The sequence below is a fragment of the Gymnogyps californianus genome, chromosome 10 (genome assembly GCF_018139145.2).
Source record: "Gymnogyps californianus isolate 813 chromosome 10, ASM1813914v2, whole genome shotgun sequence".
NCBI classification, from domain to species: Eukaryota; Metazoa; Chordata; class Aves; order Accipitriformes; family Cathartidae; genus Gymnogyps; species Gymnogyps californianus.
The window spans coordinates 21,587,247-21,603,771 of NC_059480.1; the positions used below are offsets into that span (position 1 = coordinate 21,587,247).

General features: G+C 42.6%; 1 protein-coding gene across 2 annotated transcripts in view; it reads left to right on the forward strand.

The window, feature by feature from the left end:
* The first annotated feature begins 350 nt into the window (after positions 1-350).
* The window catches only part of TBL1XR1 (TBL1X/Y related 1), a 114,372-nt gene continuing 98,197 nt past the window's right edge, over positions 351-16,525 (forward strand). For both annotated transcript variants that reach the window (XM_050902259.1, XM_050902260.1), the window contains exon 1: positions 351-415. The gene's annotated coding sequence lies outside the window, so the exon portion shown is untranslated. The remainder of the gene's footprint in view (positions 416-16,525) is intronic.

Sequence of the window (16,525 nt, forward strand, 5' to 3'; positions counted from 1 at the left end):
CACCCCCCCTCCTTCCTCGGGACTTAATCTCTAACCCCCCCTCTCTCCCCACCCTCCCCCTCCCCCCGGCCCCTGGCTCGGGATATAATTGAATATCACAGCACTACTCGCTGGTTATTTTTTTTTCTTCCTCCTCCTGTGTGTGTGTGTGGTGGTGTTTTTGTTTTTTTTTTTTTTCCTGCTTTTTTTTTTTTCCTCCTCCTCCTCTTGGTGTGGACACCTCAGCTAAAAAAAGATATTATCGATACATATACGTGTGTACACACACACACACACACACAGAGACACAGACAGATGTGTGTATATATATATATGGCTGTATAAAAAAAAAAGGAGGAGAGACAAACAAGGGTGAATTTCTTGTGCCTCCATTCCCAAGGAAGGGGGGAGCAGCCGCTCCGCCGCCACTCGCAAGGTAAGGACCGGGGCGCTCCGCCGCCGAGCCCCCGCGGGCCGAGTGCGGGGCGGGAAGGGGCCGCGGCCGGGCCGGGGGGGGGGGGATGGCCGGGGGGGGGGGAGGGCGCCCTGTTTGTCTCTGTGGCGGTTGGAGGCGGGCGGGGGATGGGCGCCCGCCTAACGCCTGCCGCGGCCCCCCCCCTCACTGCCCCCCCCCCCCGTTTTTTTAATTAATGCTTGTGGGGTGCGGGGGGGGGGCACTCCCGTGGGTCTGGGTTGCGGGGGTGGGTGGTTTTGGTTTGTTTTTTTTTTTTTAAGCAAACGGCACCCCCTCTTCCCCTCCCCCCTCCGCGCCGCTGGCCTCCCCTCCCCCCACCCGGCTTCAATTTTTTTAAAGGATTTAATGGGGTGGGGGTGGGGGGGAAGGGGGGAGGGGGGAACCGGCCTCGGCAGCGAATGGCACACGGGAGCCATGGCGAGCGGCCTATTTTTAGCCCGATTTGTGTGGAGAAGCGCCCTCCCCTCCCCCTCCCCGCATATTTACTTATGGGGGGGAGGGGGAGGGGGAGGGGAAGGGGGGGGGGGGAAGCGAGGTGGGGGGGCCTGGCCGGGCTGGGGGCGAACTCTGCCGAGCGGGGGAGGGGCGGCCGCCCCTCCCCCGCTCGGCAGAGTTCGCCCCCAGCCCGGCCCGGCCCGGCCCTTCCTTTTTGGGGGGGGGGGGGGAACGGGACACGGGCCGTGCCCGACGTGTGCCCCCCCCCAGGGCCAAGCAGCCAAGTTATTGATCAGTTTTCCTGCGAAAGTTGAGGGCGGAATGTGAAATGCCCCGTGGTGGCAGGGAGCGGGCCCGGTTTGGGGCGGGGGGGGGGGGGAAATAAGCTTTTTTGCACTTCACGGGAGCTTTCTCTTCTTGGGCTTATCGCTGTCCGAAACCCTGGTGCAAATTGTGCATTGCATCTTATAGACAGGCTTGCAGGGTTGATGCAATGTATACATTTTCTTGGTACAGGATATAGGTCCTGCAAGAGCACGACATGTGGCTTGTTATTATTGTTGTACCCCGAAAGGGTTAAACTTATTGTGTTGTTCCAGGTGAATTTAATCTTTCACCATCAAATTTGCTTTTAAGGCAGCTTGAGAGAATAAGTCTCCCCTCGCTTGTCTTTTGCTTTATCCCCCGAACAGCAAACTTTATATGTGCTTTATGGCAGAGGCTTGTTGCTGCAGATGACACGTGAGTCTGGAGGAAAGTTTGGTTTGTAGGTCGCTGTGTAGGAAAGTGAAGTTTGCTGGTGAAGTTTTTACTACTCTCCAGTGTGCTCAACTTCCTCGTTTTCCTGTCTGCGTAAATCAGTTTCCTAACTGATTTATGGGAGGGGGGATCACAAAACATATTCCTTCTTCATTATTAAAGCAGGAGAGGCATGATCAGGAGAACCAAGTCTTTGTTGCGTTAAAAAAAAAAAAAAAAAATTCTGGCCATGTCCAATTCTCTTTCCTGTTCTGTAGTACTAAAATAAATGTCTGAGCATGTTGAGTGTATGAACAAGGTCCTTTGGTGTTGGTGGTCTCTATCCTTTGGGTGTTCACCGGGGCTGTGGTTTGTGCCCCTTTGAGAGAGGGCACCATTTGCAAAGTTGATGTTTGGGTTTTGAGTTGTACCTGAGGTTTCGGGTGCACGGGGCAGTTTTGGGCCCTCATCTTGCTCTGAGCAACCTTAAGGCTTGTCCACATCAGGCTCATGTGAGATTTGGGGCCTTCCTTTGGACACATGTATGTTAACTGCCTTCTCAGAATGCATTTCAAATGAGGACTGATTCTGCAAACTCTTTTGAGTGTCCTTGAATTTAAGCAAGTGGGTACGTGTTCGTGGATGAGCGTATGAAGGGCTTTTTCCCTCTTAGCCGCAGAGAAACAAGGGCCATGCTGTTACGGTGGTGGTGCTTAGCGTGCAGGTGGTGCCCTGTAAATGACCGTAGAAAACTTTGTGGTTTCTCGTAGTGATTTTTCTTCTTTCTTTTCTTTTGTTTGAGATCTAATGGAATATGACGTATCGTATTATTTACCTAAGATCACCTGAGCCTGTACACTGTCACTGTCGTAAGTTTTCTTAGGGGAGGGTGGATTTGTCTCCATGAGAACAGGGTTCATGTGGTACTGTGTCTTGGGAACTTGGTGGCATGCCTCCCAAACTGTTATTGAGAACACCTGGAAGAGACTTAGTTCTCACTCCACGAGGAAAGGGGAAGGAAATGTAATTTAAATGTATGAAAGGAGTTGGGGTTTGGCTTTTGGGCTTTTTAATTTTTTTTTAAGACTGTGCAAGAGTTTATGATTTTTGTTCATTTAAATGTGCACAGCCATAATGCGTGTGCACAGCATAAAGAATGCAATAATTACAGGAGATTCTGTTGCTTAGGCTTTTTTCCCCTTCAAACAGGTAGTTACGATTTTTTTTTTCCCTGTGAGTTTTTTTAATATAACTACATCTTTCAGTTTTACTCTATTTATGGTAATTATTGATGTTTGTGTAATGCTTTGAAGTTGTAAGGCATGGTATAAGTGCTAAGTACCCAACAGCAGTACTTCATAGTCATTTTCCCATCCTGAAAGAGTTTGATGCTAAAAAGCGCTACAGCCCTAAGCATAAAGAGGCTCTGGATGGATTAGGGGAAATGGTCAAAATTGCTTATAATGTTGTTTTCAGGTAATATTTTTTAGTTAGGAGGAACAGATCGGAATAATGTAAAGCAAACTGAGTTATTTTACCTAACTTGATTTTGGTTCTGGAATTTAATTTAACATGGACTTCACATTTGAGTCAGAATGTGTTTGCTGTTATAAATTTTGTAGTGGCAGTAAAGACCCACATCCTACAAGGATGTAATCATGCAGAAGTCAGGAAGTCCTGTAAAGAAACACACACAACTTTGTGAACATCAGCGGTCTAGTTTGGTTGAATAAGCTCTGCAGATGTCTGTGAAGTTGCTCGCAGAAGTTAAGTGTGTTTTGTATTAGTGGTGGGCAATAGGATGTGAATCTTTCATGACACTGATACTTTTCCGGTATCATAGCGCTGTTAAGCATTTTGGGGAAAGCTGAGGGAGTGGCAGGCGTGACACCTTTCCTTCACTAATCCTGTTCCTCTGCTCATCTGGAGTGCCAAGAGACAGCCACCCCCCCAGTTTTTGCTTGCTTTGCCTGTCTCTTCCCTTCCCCCCGGACCCATAGCTGCTCAGGATCGTGGTGCCCGTGAGAATTCTGACCCCTTGCTGGAGAGGACACTACTGGCAAGCAAAGAGAGAGAGACAAACCTGCTGCCAGCCCTTCCCCTTCTGAACCGGGATAGGGAGGTCATAAAGTGGTTCGGTGTCCGCTTTGGAGAGGAGGGCAAGGACAGGGTGTACTGCAGGACTGTGTTGTGTCAATACTGCAACATCGTGATACTGAAATGTATCATACTGAAGTACAACTCATTTTTAATCTAATTCATGTTGTTTATATTGAGAATTGTGGTACTGTTATGTGTACTGACCATCCTTTGTGTGTGTGTGTGTGTTTGCGCGTGCGTACACACACAGAGTATAGGGTGTAATAATGACTATATTTAAAGCTCTAAACATCAGCTCATGCAAGTAGCTGCAGGTTGGGAGAGAAGTGAAAGTGTGTATGCACACTCTGTAATTATGCGTGTTTGGCTCCTACAAAAAGTGACTACTGCGAGAATATACTCATTGCATGCTCATTTTTAAATATAAATTTAAGTGTTTGTGTTAGGTGAAAAAGTGTCAGAAGTTTTCCATTAGGAACTATGATTGACAGCTCTTTTCAGTGTTTTTGAGTTGCATTGCAGCATTAATGTAGTACCTTCAAATTAACAGGTGATGAAGAAACCGTTCCTATGTTCCTGCTATTGATTTAGCTGCTCCTGTCCCAAATACATGCAGCTTTCTAAGCACTGCACTATGAAGTTAGATGGTCTTAATTTCTGTAAAGTAGCTTAATGAAAAGAGTGCCTTTACTAGAAAAAGGTTCATCCAGTGATCCCAAGCAGAGTAGATGGAGACCGCTTTATTCATCTCGTAATTGGTTTCCTCTGAGATAAAATATGACAATGAAATGAGGAATAAGAAATATCTATCTTTTCATATGAAATTGTAGGGGAATATATTGGCTTCCTTTTAATTTCGCAAAATTGAATTAGCTAACTTGAGGTAAGAAGTAGTGAAGATGAGGCAGCATAGCTGTCACTTTATGAGAGTTGATAGGTTGAGTGAAAAAGTACAGAAGTCTGGTCTAGAAATCACTCTGCCACTTTGTGTGAAAACTGTGAACTCCTCATTAGGGTTCTGTCTTGTGGTATCTAATCCAAGGTGAGAAGGCCCTTTTCTTCCTTCTTGTAATGAAAACAAGGCTGAACTTGTTTATACAAAATGCCCTGGAGTCTTAATGGCTGCATTTGAGCTCAAGTTGAGTTTTCCATTGGTTCTGAAGGATCTATAGAACCGTAACTCAGCTTGCCCTCTGAAACATTGATTTTTAATACTTTACCACATAGTTTTCTGTGACATCCTTTAGACTCTCCTTTTTATATCGCTAAGGAGCCTTAAAAAAAATTCTTCCTTGTTAAGAAATAAGTGGTCATTCCAAGCTGGAGGATGTGTAACTGCAAGGGAAAATGTACGCACTGGTGGGGTGCGTAGGATCTAGCTGGCTTGGCTAGCCGAGGAGTGAAGTTGCAGGTGTTGCAGCTTACCCCTCAGCTCACTCACTTTCTTGGATGGGCTGATGCTAGAAAGACTTTTGAGAATATTTTCTTACCTGTAGAAATAATAATAAAAAGGCTTGGTGAATTGGTGTAACTTCCTGAAAAAACTATTGAAAGAACCTCCGAAGTGATGAGGAGGAGCTTTACAGGATTGTCTCAGCCAATGTACGTGGCATCTTTCAAAGAGTCCCCTCTTGGTCTTTGAATGTAAGCGTACATGGCGTAATTCAGTGCTACGTAGAGATACTAAGGTCCTTCTAAACAAGTTAGCTTGAATTCCAGAAGCAACATAGCTAGGTATGCTATCAGACTAATACGTCCTTCTTTCAGGACGGGTAACGCAAGCAGACTGGGTGTCAACCTGGTAGCACTGGAGCTGGTTCAGTGCTCGCATGTGGCCCTCCGTGGTGCTCTGTACACCCCACGCAGCTCCGAGAGCTGCACAACACGGTGTGGTGGGAGTGGATAGCGGGCCCCTAGATTTGTGCTGTAGTTCTGCTTGGTGCAAACATGACTCTTCTTAAGAAGAGTCTGCATCTGTAAAGTAAGATATTAATACAGTCATATTTTCAAAGATGCTGAGTCCCCACAGTTGCATGTGAAGTTGGCAGTCTCTGTGTGTGCTTAGCATTTCTAAAAATCAAGTCTTGCATGTGGTTTGCTGGCTTTTGCAAACTCCCGTTAGGGTGTAGTTTCTGTTTCTTTCTGGAAGCAGTATTAGTAAAAGGCTATGTTGTGTACTCTGACTTGTGTTTATTGTTGTAATTCTTAAGTCTCCATGTTGCAAAGGAGCAATCGTGTTTATTAGTAATGTCTAGCAGTAAAAAATCAGAATAATCCAGAGAAAAAACAGGTTTGTTTGGTTTTTTTTTCTTTTATGATCTGAGATTCAGTTCAATCTCTCTTCAGTGTAAGTGTGTATTACAGAGACACTCTCTGCAACCATGTGCCATATGCAGACATACTGAGTGTTACTTCAGATCGCTGGAGGTGCGTTACTAGAAATTTTAGCTGATGTGGTGTGAGTAGTAGGCCTTCCCTTCCCCCTCAGTGGGGCAATAGTTTTGCCAACCTGGCAAGGCAGGCAAGCAGCTGTCTCTGCAGCTAATGCTGGTGCTTCTTTTAACCCATTGGTGGGTTTGGGGAATTCAGTCACTTCCCCCGCTGCATGCAGAGCTCCCACTGAACCCCACTGATGTCAGGCCGATGGTAGATTTTTATGAATAAGGACTGTGAAAGTGACTCTGGAAACTTTCCTGTTCTGTACGCAGCTACGTGCCTGCTGGCGGCGACTAGAGAGCATACAGAAAACATCTCTGTACAGCCTATTCGTGGAGCATTTTTCCAAGGTTATGAGTTAAGGGTCAAATATTTACTATTCATGAAAATGTAGTGCTAAATACTGTGCCCAGTGCCAAAACCACAGAAATTGTCAAGGTTTAGAGCCCTAAATATAACCTATCCTAAAAGTTGCATCCATTTGACGTTAACAGTGTTAAAAGTTTAGGCTCTTCACGTGGGTGACCTATTGCCGGCAAACTCTGAGCTGGGAATTCACCTGATTGCGAGCACACGCGAGGTGAATTTCAGTCCCCTGATGGTTCCCTAGAAGTACCAGGCAAAGAAGAGACAGTTTGATTTCCTGGAAGAAGTTGTCCAGGCTGGCCGAGGAGAGGAATAACAAGTTTTACAGCTCTTTTGTGTTTTTTGGACAGGCTGATTAATGCTCGAGTGTCAGCATGACTTCTGAAAATACATTTTTGCCTTGTAAAAATAGTAATAAAAAGATTTAATTATTTTTCATTTATCATTGATACTGGTCTAACTTACAGTCCTGTTGGAACAAATGAGAATTTTTGCCATTAGTTTCAGCAGTTGGGAGAGCGTTAAGTGTGGCTGAAAGTTTTACCTTAAAATACCAGTTGATCTTAACAGAGATGAGTCTGTCTGTTGACCCTCCCCCCTGCTTCCAGGTCTGTTTAGCTCACAGAAATGATGAGAACTTTTCCTCTTTTAGGTTAAGTCTAAATTTGTGGGGAAAAAAATAGTTTTGATGTTGCATAGACCTATGGGGGAAATAACAAGAGATCTGGGTCAAAAAAGTAGGACGTGCAAGATTTAGAAGCTGTTGGAGTGTATTTATTTGTCCTATATTAGGTTAAAGGAAGTATTGGTGCTTTCAGTTTGGCAATATGTCCTTCAGTCTGCGGTGTTCTGTAAAGGGAAGACAACTGTTAAACAATGAATCACAGCTAATTTTTGTATGGATGTCAACATTCTTCTCTAGTGCAGAAATTTTTGCTTGGATATTAACACAAACACGCATTTCTAAATACAGACTCTTGGTGATAAATTTTAATTAGGAAGTGCTTTGTAAAAATACGGATTTTTGCCATGATGATATTTGTGAAGCTGTAACATATTTACTTTGGGGTTACGTTTGTTCAGATTTAACACTTTTTAATGTACTTTTAAAGCAAAGTTAGCACAGATGTGGATGGAGGAAAATGAGGAACAGTGTTGTCAAACCATCTATTAATGCTGACATCAAATAAATTGTGCTAGAAGCATATCTTGTGTAGCAATGGATTAGCTGTTTCCCATAGCTAATGCAACAGATCTGGCATTTAGAGAAGCGGGGTCCATACTTGCTGTATAATATGAATGTTTTGATGATGCAGACGTGGTACCTGATTTTTCACTTCATTTCAAATGCGCAACTAAATTTCACAATCTGGTGTGTCTTGTTTAAACTGTAAATTTCTAGCACTGTGTAAGATGAAAAAAGTCAGGAATATGAAACTTCAATATGTTGAATTGCGATGAAACTTAAATGCAAATACAATGAAACAGCCTACTAAGCAGTTTTGGTGAGCTTAATCTGGTAGCAAGAACAGATATCTAAATGTAGCTGATTAATAGAAACCAACTTTTTTTTTTTTAACAGCTTTCACCATTACAGTAAATGTTTGTCACAATTGTTTGAGTTGTAAGAAAAATGCTTTGTATTTCTGTGACTCTCTTCCAGGGCAGATTCTGAATGGCCTTTGATTACGTTAGAAATATCAGTATGTTTATCTTACTGTTGGCAAAGTCCATGTTAGTTGGTTCCTCTACTGTCTACACATGCAAGGTTATTTTGATATGGATTATTTATTTCTAGTTCATCAAGACCCTTTGTAAGATTCTTTCTTACAGTACATATAGTACACACTAAATACATTAGAAATTAAGTTCTAAGAGTCTGTTCCATTAAAAACAAACAAAAAGCCTCCTCGACCATTCGGTCATCCTGTTGAGATGCCTGGGCACCACAGCCCTCTCAGATATATTACTTTCTGGTAAAATCGATGGGCATTGCTTATGTCTTAAAAATCAACCCTCTGCTCTCTGTGTGGTTCTGTGGGCTGGTTGTGGAAGCACCAAACTGAATATTCCCATCAGTCGCTTCTCGTTGTCCCAGTGCCTGGGACACAGCTGGGATCTCGTGTTAGAGAGATACTGGTTGCTTGTACGTACTGGGCTACAAAACTGGACTCCTAAAGATCCTGTATGTATTGACAGAAATGCTAAGAAGAATTTAAAAAATTATATGAAGGTTAAAGGGATGGAAACTTTCAGAGGTAGCCACGGAAGAAACTTTTGATGTGTTTTGACTCGCTCTCTGACGCTATGGATGACTTCATATGAGAGACTCGGAGAGTATGTGAAATGCAGCGTCAGACTCCAGCTAAGAGTATGTCCATTATGTAGGCTGAGATTCTCTGTTGTGCCAGCAGCAAGGCTTGTGTATGCTGGGCACTGCTGAAGAGCTCCAGAAAGCTGCAATGATGGTGTTAGAATATGTAAAATCTTATTTGCGTGGTTAATGTGCCTCCCACTTTCCCAGCTGTGGTTTGTAACAACCCGCTTGTGGAATGGAGTTTTTTCAGGGTGAAAAGAAAGAAATGGACTGTTTTTAAAAACACACGTTCAGAGATCAGGTTAGATTTCATTTGCATTGATGTTACTGTAAATGGTGAAAGTTTGGAACTGTAATGTACTTCCACGTGCTTATTGCTGCCTATATTTGTTAGTCTGGTGCTGTTGGGCCTACTGCTGTTCTGTGTGATTAAAATAACCCCCCAAGCCACCCCCTGCATAATTAAAAGACAAGTGGTGCAAGACTGTACTGCTTTTTTCTTTCTAAAATTAACCCCTTCCAACGGTCAGTATGGTCGTGCCCTCTCCTCTGCTTGGCTCTGCTTCCTTGTCCGTGCCGTAGCACGAATTTGGCAAATTAATGTAATAAACTGGCGTGTTTTGTCTCAGTCCTGACAGTTTGCATCATTTTATTATTATCCCTTCCTAAGGCTTTATTTGATTTTCTAATATCCCCCTACCTGTGTTTTTCTCTGCGCTTTCTCTCTTCTTTTTGTCGTTTTGGACTTTCTTTTGCATTCTCCTTATCTGGTCTTTTGTCTGTATTGGTGCCTTTTTGTTTCTGTTCTCTGGGTTTTCTCTGCTTTCTTCCCATTTCTCCTAACTTTAGTTAAGTTTACATATAGGACTTGATCCTATGTAGGCCTCTTGAACCAGAGGGGTTAGGTGGGTTTGGACAGTGCAGCCCCAGTCCGTGGCAGAGCGAAACCTGCGGGACTGCTGAGGAAGCCTCACTTTGCAGGCTGTGCTGCTGGCAGCGAGTGGGGCACCGAGCAGAGGGGAGCGAGGGGCCTGCCTGCGGGCAGAGGGGTAGCTGGGACAGGCACGCAGGGCAGGAAACAGAGAGGACAAATTTTGGCAGTGCCTTTATTTGATAAAAATAATCTTGGCTTTAGGCGTAAAACATTGATCCAGCTCTTGATGAAGTCAGAGGGAGGCTTCGGGGGGAGTTGGTGTGAGTGTTTAGTACAAATGATAAAAGCTGAGGAAGTTTGAGTGAAAACCTCAGCGCACTGTGAGGTTAGTGTTGGGCTTTTTAAACTAAGGGATTTTATGCAATAAATTTTTATTGACATTGTGACTTAAAATTAGCAAAAACAAAGTCAGTCATGATGAAATCAGTGGCAGCCTTATCTTATTGTTTTTATTGTGGGTAGTGTTGACAACTCACATGCCCCATTGTTCTGGGTGAACAAACACCGCTTTGAGACTGCGAGCTGGTACGTGCGCACAGGCGCCTTTGTCCTGTGCTGCACAGATGAGTGTGCAGAATTGCGACTTCGGAGTTGAAAGACCGTCTTTACAGAGTTCACATCTAGAAAATGCGTGATATATGAAATACTCTGTTGCTTGATATTTAAGCACCATTTTTATTTGGTGTCTTGCTGTCCAGAACCTAAGAAAATAAACGGAAGAGATTAATGCATCATAAACTCTCTTGTACCTTGTTGCCCAGCGAAACCTATGGATAGCAGGCTTGTATTCTGTCTCTGAAATAGATGTGCTTGGGACAGAGAGAATGCAAGATGTGCTTTTGAGAAAGTCAGTAAAAGATTTTTGCTTGAAAGTCTTTCAAATGTAAGTCCTTTACCGCAAAACTGTTGACACTTGAGATGATAACAGTGAACCTCACCTCTATTGAAGTCACAGTTTTGTGGATCACCTCTAAATTACTCTTGCTGTTTATAAATCCCTGTAATCAGGATATGTGTAGTGTAACTAAGATGGATGCAATAGCGACTGGCTGCAGGAGCAAACTTGGCATGTGGAGGCTGTGGATGCAGTCATCCAGCCATATCTGGAGGAGAATCCCATTGAAATTGCTGTGAGGTTTGCCTAAGGAAGAACAGAAAGATTAGTCTTACCTGCCTACAGTGATTTTTTTATTATGTTGTTGTTTTTAGTACATCTTAATGATGCCAATGTAGCTCATTGTCTGGTTCAGTATTTTTAATTCATCAAATAGGTTTTTCTCTTTTTGTCAGCTCGTAGTCTTGCTTTTTCCTCTTCGAAAACTGGTGTTTGCAGTGTATTATATACCAAAACAAGAGCATTCACCAAAATGGTCTTGAATTGTCAGAGCTCCATAGTGGGTATTACCAGGATGCTTTCATATGTAATGGCACTAAAGGTGGTAGAAATTTTCAAGCTGGTGGAAATTGTCATAGCTTTCTTGACTGCATGTCAACAATGTCAGCTGTGTGTCTGTCTGCCCTCTGGTATTAGAAGACTTCTCCAGTTTTGGTGGCTTACAGGCAATCTGTAAAATACTGCCTTAATTTCAATACAGAATGAATGGCAAGCTTTTGGCGTCCTAATGTGGGTACTATACAGTCATGGAATATATCCTATGGGTTACTGTTCAAGGTTTTCAGACTTTTTTTTGAGCACAGCTGCAGTTTGTCTACACAGTCCCTTCATAGGGACTGCTTGAATAGAGGAAATTATGGAATTACTTTCTGGTTATAAATTCTCTCTCTAAATTTTCATAGGCTTGTCTAGATCTGTGGTGGATCCCCAGAGACACACCTCCGATCCCCACACCCACAGTTTTGCTTTTCTGGGTTGACCTACTATACCTGTATGTAACAGATAACTGTATTTACTTTATTTTTAGTTTACATCACTGAAGATTTTCTGTCCGCATAACGATTAGGACAGAAAGCTGGTGTCAGGATTATCTGCTATTTCTGCCCCTGTGTGACCTTAGCAAATGGATTAAGAAATTTACCTATGCACCAGTGATTTAATACTTAACAGGAGTTTTTTCAGACCAGTTCAGTGCCCTGAGATCTTCTGGTGAAAGGCTGCATAGCAGTGTAAAGTGGCTTTTGTTTTATTTTTCAGCCTCTGCTTGCTTTTGTATTCGTAGGTTTTGTGCTTGCCTTCTAGTTTTGTTTTATGTTGGACAAAACATGGTCCTTCACGTTGGAAATATTTTCTGATAGTGCCCATACACGATGAAGAATCATGTTGAAATCAGGCTACTTGGTTCATAAAGTTAGGCATGTTTGTGTCCTTAGTAACCTGAAAATGCAATCTTATATGAAGTTTTAAGATGCCTGCACTTTTTCCAGACTCTGGTAGCTCTTTGGGGTCGGGGAAAGGCTGAACTTTTTTGGTGGAGCCACTTCAGGGATGGGTTTCAGGGCACAGCTATGCAAGCAGCTGCTTGTCCCAGCGGCGGAGATGGGAGTCGGGGTGGTGGGGACCCCTAAGCTGACCCTGCTCTTGATAGAATGGAGACACACCACAAAGGTACAGGTGGAGCTCTGTGAACCTCCCTGTCTGGAAAGAAAGTTTCCATCCTCTGCCACAGTTTGTTGACTCCTCCGCCATGCCGATACAGTGGTTTACTGGTCCTACAAACATCATCTCTGGAAGGATTGCATTAAAACCTACTGCTATTTTGGGGGGGTATTAAAATCCAAGTGGTTTTGCTGAACCAGTTTACAGCATGACTCCACAAATGCCTGCGTTGTTACCATGAAGGTGGCAGTAAACTATAGCATATCCATAGGAATGAACTATCTATAATAGGTAAGGGTGGGCCACGAACTTCTTATCAGCTTTGCTATGGGACAAAATCTTTGCAGACTGCAGTGGGCCAGCTAATGGCTAAGCCAGTCTGACACCAACCTTTCTGTATGTAGTGATCGCATTACTCATACTGTCTTGACTGCTTGGATTTGTCCATATATAAAGTAGACAGAAGTGGTGACATGATCTTTGTCATGTGCTTACAATTTCATTTGGGCAAGTCTTCCTTAATAACTTCCTAAATGGTTCTTGTTTATAAATTTATAGTTAAGCAAATTTACAAGTTTGTATGAAAATCTTTTTTTATGCCCTTTACTAAGAACCAGTGGTATTTTCCGTATCAGAGCTGCGTGCGCCGGGCAGATAGAGCATTGCAGGTCTTGTCAAGAGAAATGCTTATGCAAGATGTGCAGTCCTAACGTAGCACGCTGCTTGCTGGTGAGAGTTTTCCTCAGCGGTATAAGTGTCTCCTAAAGCGCATCGCAGTCCTGGCGAGCACAGTTGTGATACTGATGAGCACACGCTTTCTGTTACATTGTCTTGTTTTCGTATGTTGTTTGGATATTTTTCATCTGCTGGAAAATGAAATTTTAGGGAGTGTTTTAATTTTGGGAAATCTCTTCAGTTTGGGAATAGTACTTAAAGTTGTATACATTTGGGTTTTGCTATTGTAAATCGTGCTTTTATATTATGACTTTTCTTATTTTCAGCATCCTCTACACTGAGAAGTATCCTCTGGCTAATTTAAAAAGAAAATCCTGCTAGCACTTTAATAAATCCCTTAAACTTTACAAGAATGTATTTGCAGTCACTGTGTTGCATGGCTTGAAGTTAAAAGCGTGAATTTACAGTGCATTTGCATTTTTTTGGAATGACTCCAGAAAGAAAGTGTCTAATTCCTGTTTAGCGCAATACATATCTATATATCAGCAGATATAGCTGTTGGTGTACTCAAGCCCTAATTGTTAAAAAAAATCACTTTTAAGTGTGATCCTTGGGTATTTTTAGAAGAGCTGAGTGAAGCCCTTTCTTAGTCGAACCATTTTCTTGTATTCTGAGGCAGTCTACATGTTCTTCATAAGAAATATATTATCACTCCATTGAAGTCAATTCAGGTTCTCTGGAAATGATCCAACCTTCAGGAAAGAAAAATATTAGTGTGCGTGTTGAGGGAAAGGGTTTCCCTTTATTTCAGAATTTGCTTGTCATGTTTAGCAAGTAAGCCATTTTCAGATGCATTAAGGCTCTGCAAAACTAATTTTCGGGGCTGACAGTTTTCTGGTCTTGGGTTAAGCAAAAAGATTTAAATTTAATGTTTCCAATTTTTTTTTGTTTTAAATAGCTAGGGATATGTACATTTGTTCAGTTATAATTTGAGTGCCATGCATGTTTCAGGAGAACAGAAAAATGAGCTGTTTAAAATGATGATGACAACAGGGTAGCATTTTTTAGCCAGTCATTTGTTTCAGTGTCTGAAATGCTTTGTTGCCAGTTTAAATGTTGAAATTTACAGAAGTAGCCTTTGCTTGGAAGTCTTAAATATTTGCAATGTGTTTGTTTATTTGGTTTATGAAGTTTTGTGCTGTTTGAACGCTTGTTTTTATTTTAGCTATGAGTTTTGGCAAAACACATTCTAACATATGTAGTCAGTCATAAGCAAGCTAGAGACCACTAATGTTTTAGTCCTGCGGCTATGTCAAAGTGTATAAGGTTAAAATTAAAACTGTCTGAATGTTTGTGCGTGTATCTTGGACCTGTCCTCCACTGAGACCTTCAAGATGCTCATGTACAAATTCTGTGCCTTCTATCGTTAAAGTGGTGACTATCTAAAATTATTACGACTTTAAGCTTTTAATTGAGGGGGGGTTTGCAGGTTTCTAGGCTTGGTTTATGGCTGAAGACCAGCGCTGCACATACAAACCTGGCTGAGCTGGCTGCCCGTTCTCCAAAGCGAGTGGAGTTTCAGTGATTTTTGCACTATTTATTGTGCTTCACTTGGGAGGGCAGGGATTTGGCAGAAGGCTGCCCTTCGGTAATTGTATGCTCTTCAAAGTTACGCAAGCTGGATCATTTAGCAATCGGTTTCTGAAGTCTGCAGACAGGCTACAGAAGGGTGGAGGCAAGGTGCAGTGAAGAAGAGCCCCAAGATCAAGGACTCTTCTTTCAAGGCTGCTGAAAGGCATGTGCTGAGACGCCCCGGGGAGCGGGTGCTGGGTCAGGTTGCTGCTGCTGCTCGGGCTGCCCCAAAGAAGTTTCACAGAGAGGACAGTCCGGATGGCCTCCGGCCTGGGTCAACAGGAGAAGAGGCTGGAGCCTTCCCCCAAACAGAGGGGTTAACTAGTCTGTGCTTGAGCACAGGCTTCTCCAGGAAACTGCCACGCTCCTGCGTCTAGTTGAGACCCGCCCTTCGTTTTCTCCTCTGCTCTGATTCAGCTACCAAACCGATGGTATTTGTCTTGCACCTGTCCAGAGCGCTTCTTTCAGTGTCGGTTCTGAACCAAATGCCATCTTTGCTCCCCGTCATTGCAGTCATAGAGCTGCAGTTTAGAAATTATTATTTTTTTTTTAATATTGACACATATTTCAGATTATTTTCCTAAATACTTTGTTTGGACTTTTAACATCTTGATGACTGAAAACCTCAGCTGGTTTTGTTTGGAACTAATTCTTCCTCAGGCAGAAATCAGACCTGAAATGTATTCCTCTACAGTTTGTGAAGGAAAAGCTCTCTGGTAGAATTTCTGAGTTGTTGAGATTAGCTCTGAATTTCCAGATAATGTGATTTTCTTTTTTAAAAGAGCTCCCCCCTCACCCCCCCAGCAAGCCCTAAAGTATTCTTTGTGTGAATGTACTGTATGATCTCTAATTATATGATCACATACCATTCCACAAATAGTGCAATACAATAGCATAGAATTATTTCTAGGATCTTGTAGAGGTCTATTCAGTAGACTACCTTAAACCCTGATCTTGCAAGTTGTTTTGTCTAAATTGACTCCTTCGCCTCCCAGAAGTGGTGTTTGCTGTAGCTCTGCCTCAAAGCCCAGGTTCAGAGCTTGTTATAGAATCAGGGCTTGGGATGTCAGTTTTGAAAGTTGCCATTTAACTGCTCTTATACAGCATATGCATATTAAGTAGGATAGCAGAATAACAGTGAAATTGCTCACCTAGGTCTGCAGATGAATTACCATAATTAACTGCTGCTTCCCATGAATTGCACCTAACGAAGGCTGTGCTGTTGGCTGAAAATAAATTGCATAATGCATTACTGTTGACTAAATTATTTACATATCTTAGAGAGGGGAAGGTATAAAAAGTCTGCAAAATAAGTGCTGGACCATTATGAAAATGAAATGGGAGGGGGGGAAGAATCACAGATAGAACATGGTGTAGCTTGCCTTCTCCTGGGTCACTGAAGAATACTGTATCCTATTTGCAATATAGTGTGTGACTTCATGGTTACATACTTACTACATTGCATTGCATAATGTATATGCGGAGAAAGCAGAGTTAGATCTGTGCATACAGCCTTGGGCCTGCTCTTAAGAAGACTATTATCTGTGTGGTTATAAATTGCTGAAAATGACATCTATTTTTTTTGCTGCATAACTGTGGTCCCAAAATATGCTAAGTCAAAAGCAAAATGTGGGTTAACAAAATCGATTATAAACCAAACTGGACAATTTTTGAAATGCTTGCTGTTCTGTGTTTACCTGTGAAGCGTCCTGTGTGTGACTGTTGTGTTGTGAGGCGGTTCCGGATTTCTAGGCTATATTCATGGCCTATTTTTCTTAACATCTTATTTAGGCAAGAATTATTTTAAAAGCACAGTATTTGGATCTGGTATCCTATTTTCATCATGTGGAATCCTGTAAGGCCCTGTTTATTGATACTTATAAA